This window comes from Microtus oregoni, unplaced genomic scaffold (assembly GCF_018167655.1).
Source record: "Microtus oregoni isolate MIOR12 unplaced genomic scaffold, Mior012 000056F_ref0000123, whole genome shotgun sequence".
NCBI classification, from domain to species: Eukaryota; Metazoa; Chordata; class Mammalia; order Rodentia; family Cricetidae; genus Microtus; species Microtus oregoni.
In genome coordinates this window covers 12,820,274-12,827,524 of record NW_024543832.1, presented here as the reverse complement: position 1 = coordinate 12,827,524, position 7,251 = coordinate 12,820,274, and positions in this window count along the sequence as shown.

Here is a 7,251-nt window from a genome sequence, read left to right as displayed (position 1 = left end):
TGACTTCTTGGTGTCACCACTTAAGCCTGGCTGGTACGTTAGCTGCCTGTCTCGTTGTCATGACAAAACTCCTGACCAAAGCAAGTCATGGAAACGAAGGTACATCCTGGCTCATCCGTCACTGAAGGGAAGGCATGGTGGTCCAAAAGCAGAAAGATGAATGCCGGTACTCAATTCACTTCTTTATATGTAGTCCAGGACCTCAGTCTATAGGTTAGTGCTGGCCACATTAAAACAGATCCTTGCACTAACCTGATCTAGAAAATTCCTCAGAGGCCTAAAGATTTGTCTTCTAAGTGGTTCTAGAGTTTCTCAAGTTGACAGAATTAATGATTACAAATAACTAAGTGGAACTGAAGTACTTCATAGAACAGAGCATCACACACCCTAGCCAACGGGAAGAGAAGCCTAAAGCTGATAAGATAGTTCAGCGGGTACAGGTGCTTGCTTCCAAGCCTGATGACCTGAGTTCAATCCCTGGGACCCACACGGTAGAATGAGAGAGTTGGCCACCCCAAGGGCTGTCACACACACACACACACACACACACACACTAAATAAATAAATAAATAAATAAATAAATAAATAAATAAAGTTTCTAAACGGAAGAGAAGCTTGCTCAATGACAACGGGCTTTGGTGTACATCTTGCTTCCAAAGCATGGGTGGGCTAAGGCCTGGAGACCCCCGAGCTGAAGCTGAGGTGGGGAACATGGGTCATCTATAGTCCTGTGGAGGGCCTGGGGTGTGTTTGAGAAGGGAAATAACTTATGTATCAGTCCTTACACATGCCTGCACCACAGACCCTCACAACGCATCACAAGCATAGACATACATGAAAGGGCAAGGATCATGAGTCACACTAGCCTCAAGTCTCAGTTTTCTGTCTAATGGCTACGCTCTTGTAGTGGCTGGTTTTGTGAGTCAACTTGACACAAGCTAGAGTCATCAGAGAGGAAGGGGCCTCAGTTGAGGAAATGCCGGAATGAGATCCAGCTGTAATGTATTTTCTCATTTAGCAGTCATTGAGGGAAGGCCCAGCCTATGGTGAGTAGTGCCATCCCTGGGCAGGTGGTCCTGGGTTCTATTAGAAGGTGGGCTGAGCAGGCCAGGGAGAGAAAGCCAGTAAGAGGTTCCCCTCCATCGCTTCTGCATCTGCTCCTGCCTCTGGGATCATACCCTGTTTGCGCTCCTGTCCTGTCTTCCTTCAGTGGTGAGCAGCAATGCTGAAGTTGAACCTAGTAAACCTTTGCCTCCCTAACTTGCTCTTCGGTCATGGTGTTCTGTTGCAGCAGCAGAAACCCTAACTAAGCTCTCAACCTTGCATTCCTGTCCTATGCATACCAAAGTTGTCCCTCTCACTGCGCTGGCTACTAGCATCCAGTAGAGAATGTGGACATGTTAGACTGTTACTGCTTAATTAGAACCAAAAGTGTTTCTAGTTTATGGTGAGGTACTAGGGAGTCAGTTCATTCATTCAAAAAATATTTAATAGCCAGGCTCAGTGCCATGTGCCTGTGGACCCAGTAATTCACAAGGCTGATGATTTAAGAATAGGAGTTCATGGCAAGTCTAGGTAACACTTCAAAAGATAGTAAAAATAATAATAAAATTTAAAGCAATCCTAGCACAGGGAGATGAAGGTCTGAGGACCAAAGGTTTAGGATCAGCCTCAGCTAGCCTAGACTACATAAGAATGTCTCACACACACACACACACACACACACACACACACACACACACACACTTTCAAATATTTAAAAGTTATATACTTCTTTTCAATATTTGTATGCAACAATTTTTACATATTTTTGTATTATATATATATATATAAATACTATATATACTACATAGCATACTATATACCTAACATTAACTTAAATCCTGGTGATATGAGCCCTGAGAAGCTAGGTAACAAGAGAACCCTAAGAGAGACATGCATGGGTGCCCCTGGGAAGGGGAAATAGATAAGATCTCCCGAGTAAATTGGGAGGGGTGAAGGAAAAAGGGAAGAGAACATGAGGGAATGAGTGGTTGAGTTGGAGGAGGAACAGAGAAGGAGAGCAAGGAAAGAGATCTCTTGATTGAGGAAACCATTAATGGGCTTAGGGAGAAATGAAATGCTAGGGGAAACTCCCAAGAATCCACAAGGATGACCCCAGTTAAGACTCTTGGCAAAGGGGACAGGGTGCCTGACTGCCTTTCCCTGTAATCAGATTGATGACCACCCTAATTGTCATCATAGAACCTTCGTCCCTGATGGAGTCGGATGCAGAGATCCACAGCTAAGTAGTGGGTCAAGTTCCTGGAGTCCAGTCAGAGAGGGAGGGGGGATTTTATGAGCAAAGGGGTCAAGATCATGATGGGGAAACTCACAGAGACAGCTGACCCGAGCTAGTGGGAGCTCACTGACTCTAGACTGGCAGCAGAGGACCAAACTAGGCCCTCTGATGTGTGTGGGTGGCAGTTCTGTGGCTTGGGCGGTCTGTGAGGCCACTGGCTGTGGGAGCAGATTTATCCGCAGTGCATGAAGTGGCTTGGAGCCCACTTTCTATGGAGGGATACCTTGCTCATCCGGGATATGGGGGGAGGGGCTTGGTCCTGCCTCAACTTGATAGCCTAACTTTGTTGACCCCCCACCCCCATGGGAGTCCTTTTTGAGGAGTGGCTGGATGTCTGGGTGGGGGAAGGGGAAGCAGGAGGAGAGGAGGGAAGGAGAACTGGTTGGTATGTAAAATAAAGCCTGGTGATGGACATCTGACCTTACAGCACTTATTTTCAGTAAATAAGAACGTCAAGTGGTGAGGAGTGTTCTGGAGAGCAATAGAGCGTGCATGGAACAGAAGTGCCAGAGACCTAAAACAGGAGACCAGGAAAGGTCAGTGTGAGAAAGAGGGATGGAGCAAATACTACAGGAAGTAAGGGAGAGTCATGTGGACACCTGAGGTGGGGTGTTCCCAACAACAGGAAGGGCAGAGGCAAAGGACCTGAGGCAGCAGGGTGCCAGGGAGTTTGGGAGCTGGCAGAGCTGCTGAAGTGAAAGATGAAACCATGAAGTAAATGAAGTCACGTGGTGGGGAGTACCGGGCAGTACTGATGTGGGACCGGAAAGACTGGCTTCGCACTAGAATTTCTGCTTCTGGGAAGCCCTGAGCAACTTTCTGAAGATTGCTTTGGCTGCTGTGCTAACAGTGACCATGGAGAGAGGACAGAAGCAAGGGACCAAACAGCAGGTTATCGTAGGAACCCTATGGACAGTGTATATCACGAGGACGCCTTTAAAGACAATATCAACTGAATTTGCTGATACCTTGAACAGAAAAATATAAGAAACCCGGGAGTTAAAGGAGACTTCAAGATTTGGGGTTAAGCAACTGGAAGGGTTGAACAGTCACACTGAGCTGGATGCACACTGTTGGGCAGGGAGAGGGGAGCATAGTACTATTTTTGGACATATTTGAGATGACTTTGAGACTTTAAGTAGAGAGACAAAGTGGAGATTGGAGATAGTTGCAGAGTTTGGGAGATGATCTGGACTAGAGTTAGAAATACAAATGGCCATATAAAGCTAGATTTGGCATATAAAGCCCAAAAAGAGGAGCCTGGGCCTTAGTGCACACCAAGAGCTGGAAGTCAAGGAGGATTAGAAAAACCCTACAGAGCCTGAGGGGCAACGAAAGAGGTAAGGGAAGGCCAAAAGCAAATTGAGAATTCTAAGTCAATAAAGGAAAAAAAAAAAGATTCCCATGTCATTGCCAGTACAGCCACGGTCGTGAGGGGTTAGCAGAAGCATTATATGAACGAGGGATTCATGCAGGCTTGAGTATCAAGTGACAGATGACTGCTTTAAGTTACAAGGGAAGGGACATCTTGACAGTGGAGAGATTTCTCAGTCACTACTCCAATCAACATACAGCATCTCCAACGGCCTGGCATCGTTCACATACAGTCTTTGCATGTTGTTCTTAGCAACATATTTAACTGGAAAAACAAATACAGAAAGTAGAGTATTTTACAATGTATCTGGGCTAAGCTGTCCAAAATGTGAATGAGGTCGAGATGGGACAGAAGAATCTGGGAGATAAAATGAGCTAACGAGACAAGACAACTTCTTACCAGGCATGGTGCTCACCTCTGAAAACCCAGCTCTGAAACTAGAATATCCTCAGGAGAGGATCGCCTAGACTACATAGTGAGTTCCATATCAGCCGGGGCTGTGAGACCTTGGAGAGAGGAGAAACCAAGTGCAGCCCCTTATCCATGAGTGGACAGTGGAACTGGAGGAAAAAGCTTACAAGAGCATTTCAGACACAACTGGGAACATTTAAATCTGAACTGTTTAGAGCTATGATTGATGAGATGATACTGAATTACCATTGATTTTTCTTACTTTGGGGCATATTATACCATGGTTTTATAAGAAACTACCCACTGACCTGGAAGATGCAAGATGAAGAAATTAGGGATAAACAACGCAACACATGCAGCTCTAAGATAGTTCAGAGAAAAAGATGGCAGGGAAACACAGCACTGACAACTGATGACTCTGGGCAGACATAGGAATTTCACTATCTTAATTTTTTACATAAATTTGTCATTTTCATGAGTAAGGGATAAAATGAAAATGATGAGCTATGTCTGAGGCACTCACAATGAAGAGAAATCAGAACTAAGAACTAATATAGAAATGGACACATGGGAGTAACTGTTGGCCTTGACAATATGGACAGAAAAGAGGCAGGCAGGGACCTGACAAAGAGAGCCCAGGGCTAGCCTGGAGGACAATGTCGGGGCAGGAACTTCAGAGCCATTGGTTTGTTGAGGATATTGAGATGGGAGAACACACCTTACCTCCCAGGAAGAGCAGCGAGGCTGACGGAGAAAGGAGTGAGAGGGACTTGGGGAGGGGAGGTGTCTGCAGACATGGCAGCCTATTGTTTGAGTTCAGGGGCAGAGGTTGGAGGAACCACTATGATGTCATTCGCCAAAGCACCATATGGGGCAGAGTGACCAGTGCTGCTTGGAACTTTTATGTCTCATTACGTTGTGCCCTCCTCAGGGAGAAGCAGCAGATGGGACCCTGTGAGTCGCTCCCACAATGCACTGTGCTCCTCTGAGAAGTAAGCCAAGGACAGTGACCCGAGGATGTCTCCATGTTCTGGTACTCACTCTCATGAGAGGCCCTCCCAAATTCTCCTCAGCCCACGAACAAGTTTTCCCCTCTAGACCAGCTGTCAGTGATTCCTCCAGGGTCTAAACTTCCCTGTTAATGCCCCTCCACACTGATGCCTGCTGTTCTATGGTGGTCTGTCTACCCATGTGTAAGTGGTCATCCCTTGACTGTAGGGAATCCTTTTGAAATCTTTTGATCACCTGCTCAGAACATGTGATCAATAAACTGGGAAGAAGAGAAAGAGAAAGAGGAGGCCCTAGGATGCCATCCTCCACACTCAGGATGCCGGAAGTGCACTAAGTTACACAAGGGCCTTGGATGTGATACCCACAGCTCTCACGCCCAACCACCATGCACCTGCTGGAGCCCTGGTTTGAAGCCTCAAGGCAGCATAGCCCACAACCCCACAACGTTCTTGCCTTGGCTGTTTGCAGTACGTGATTCACCCAATTAAGAATATCTACATAACAAAGCCTCACCAGGCGCAGAGGTCACAGAGACTGTGAAGTGTCTTTAGTGTGTGCAGCAGGGAAGGTTCACTAATTACAAGTCATTTCCACCCCTCAACAGCCTGACAGCCTTTGAGATGCATGGAATAAAAGACTCCCCAAATTCCCACCCCACACCCATCACTCCTCCCTCTCCAACCCACCCCAGCATTTCAAACCTGTGACTAATAAGTTCCAGGAAAGGGGCTCTTCCCACCTGGCTGAAAGCAAGGAGGGAGGGTAGGAAAAGAAAGAACTGTTTCCGATAGGATGGGCAGGCCATAGAATATTTTTATCAAGATGCAACTATCTTCATTTCTTTTAAATAGGTAAATGGACCAAAGTCACATCTTTAGCTCCCTGTTCTTAGGGACAATGCATGTTTGTAGCAGAAACTGCGGGTAAGTAAGAAAAATGGTAGAGTCTCCCACAGCCTGTCGCAGAGAGGATAGGTGGTCCTGCAGATGCTGGCAGCACACTTGCTATAGAGAGAACAGGTTCTGCATGTGCATGCCCTCGCTCTTTCAAAACCAGCTTTTCAAACTGAATATGCTATCACCATCGCCCTCCCCATGGGCCATGGACAAAGATCTAGACTAGCCTAGAAGAGACTGCGCATGGAGTTCAAGAAGGGAGGAGTTTGAGAATTTCTGAAAGGGGGTGTTTTGGAGGCCATAAAGGACAAGTGATTTTACCCCAAAACCTCAGTTTCCTTATCTGCACAAGAGGCATGACAGTGTATGCCTGAAAGGCCTGAGGTGAGGATTAAGGGTTATCAAAGGGCTATGTGGTTGTTGGACATTTTATGACTAGTTTTAATAAAGGTTCATTAATTAGTGCTTTCTACTTAGCCCACTGCTAAGTAGTCAGTTTTGAGACTATAAAAAGAATCCATCTAGCTCAAGCCTAGAGGAGTTCAAAATCTAATTGGAAAGTTGCGCACACACACACACACACAAGCCCAAAGTTAAACTAGGAGAATTTAAATAGCTAATAAAAGTTACCATCAATTAGCAGAGAATCAAGAGCCAGACAAGAGGCGCAGACAGGACTCCAAGGGGTCAGGGGTCAGGAAGAGCAGGCAGATGATCACAGTAATGCTGTCATGAGCCCTTTCCACATGCCAGGCATGTCAGGGGCAGTACTCTCTTTCTGATTTCCCTACTGACTCTATGAAGTGAGGACCATTACTGATTTTGTTTTCCAGAGGAGGAAGTGGGAAGTTTAGAGGACAAGATCCTCACCTGGCCACATGACTAGTATAGAAAGTCATAATGATGTTGGCTTTCCAATCCAAGCAGTTGTACCCAAGCTTGTCACAGGCTGAAACTCATGCTGAGTTTGTGTGGAAGTAGAGATGGGTGCTGGGCCCAGAACAGGGTCTCCAGGAAGGAAAATTCCAGCAACATTTTGTGTGTACTCTGAGGTACTTAAGCTCGTAAGCCTTGCTGGGAAGAATCGGGGTGGATTTTCACCTCAGGTGGTTGATCTTGGCAGTGTCCTTCAATGCTTAGAAACTGTAATCAGACATATTGTGTGCCATCCATGAAGAGGTGGAAGTAAAGGAGAAAAAGAAGGCAGAGATAAGAAT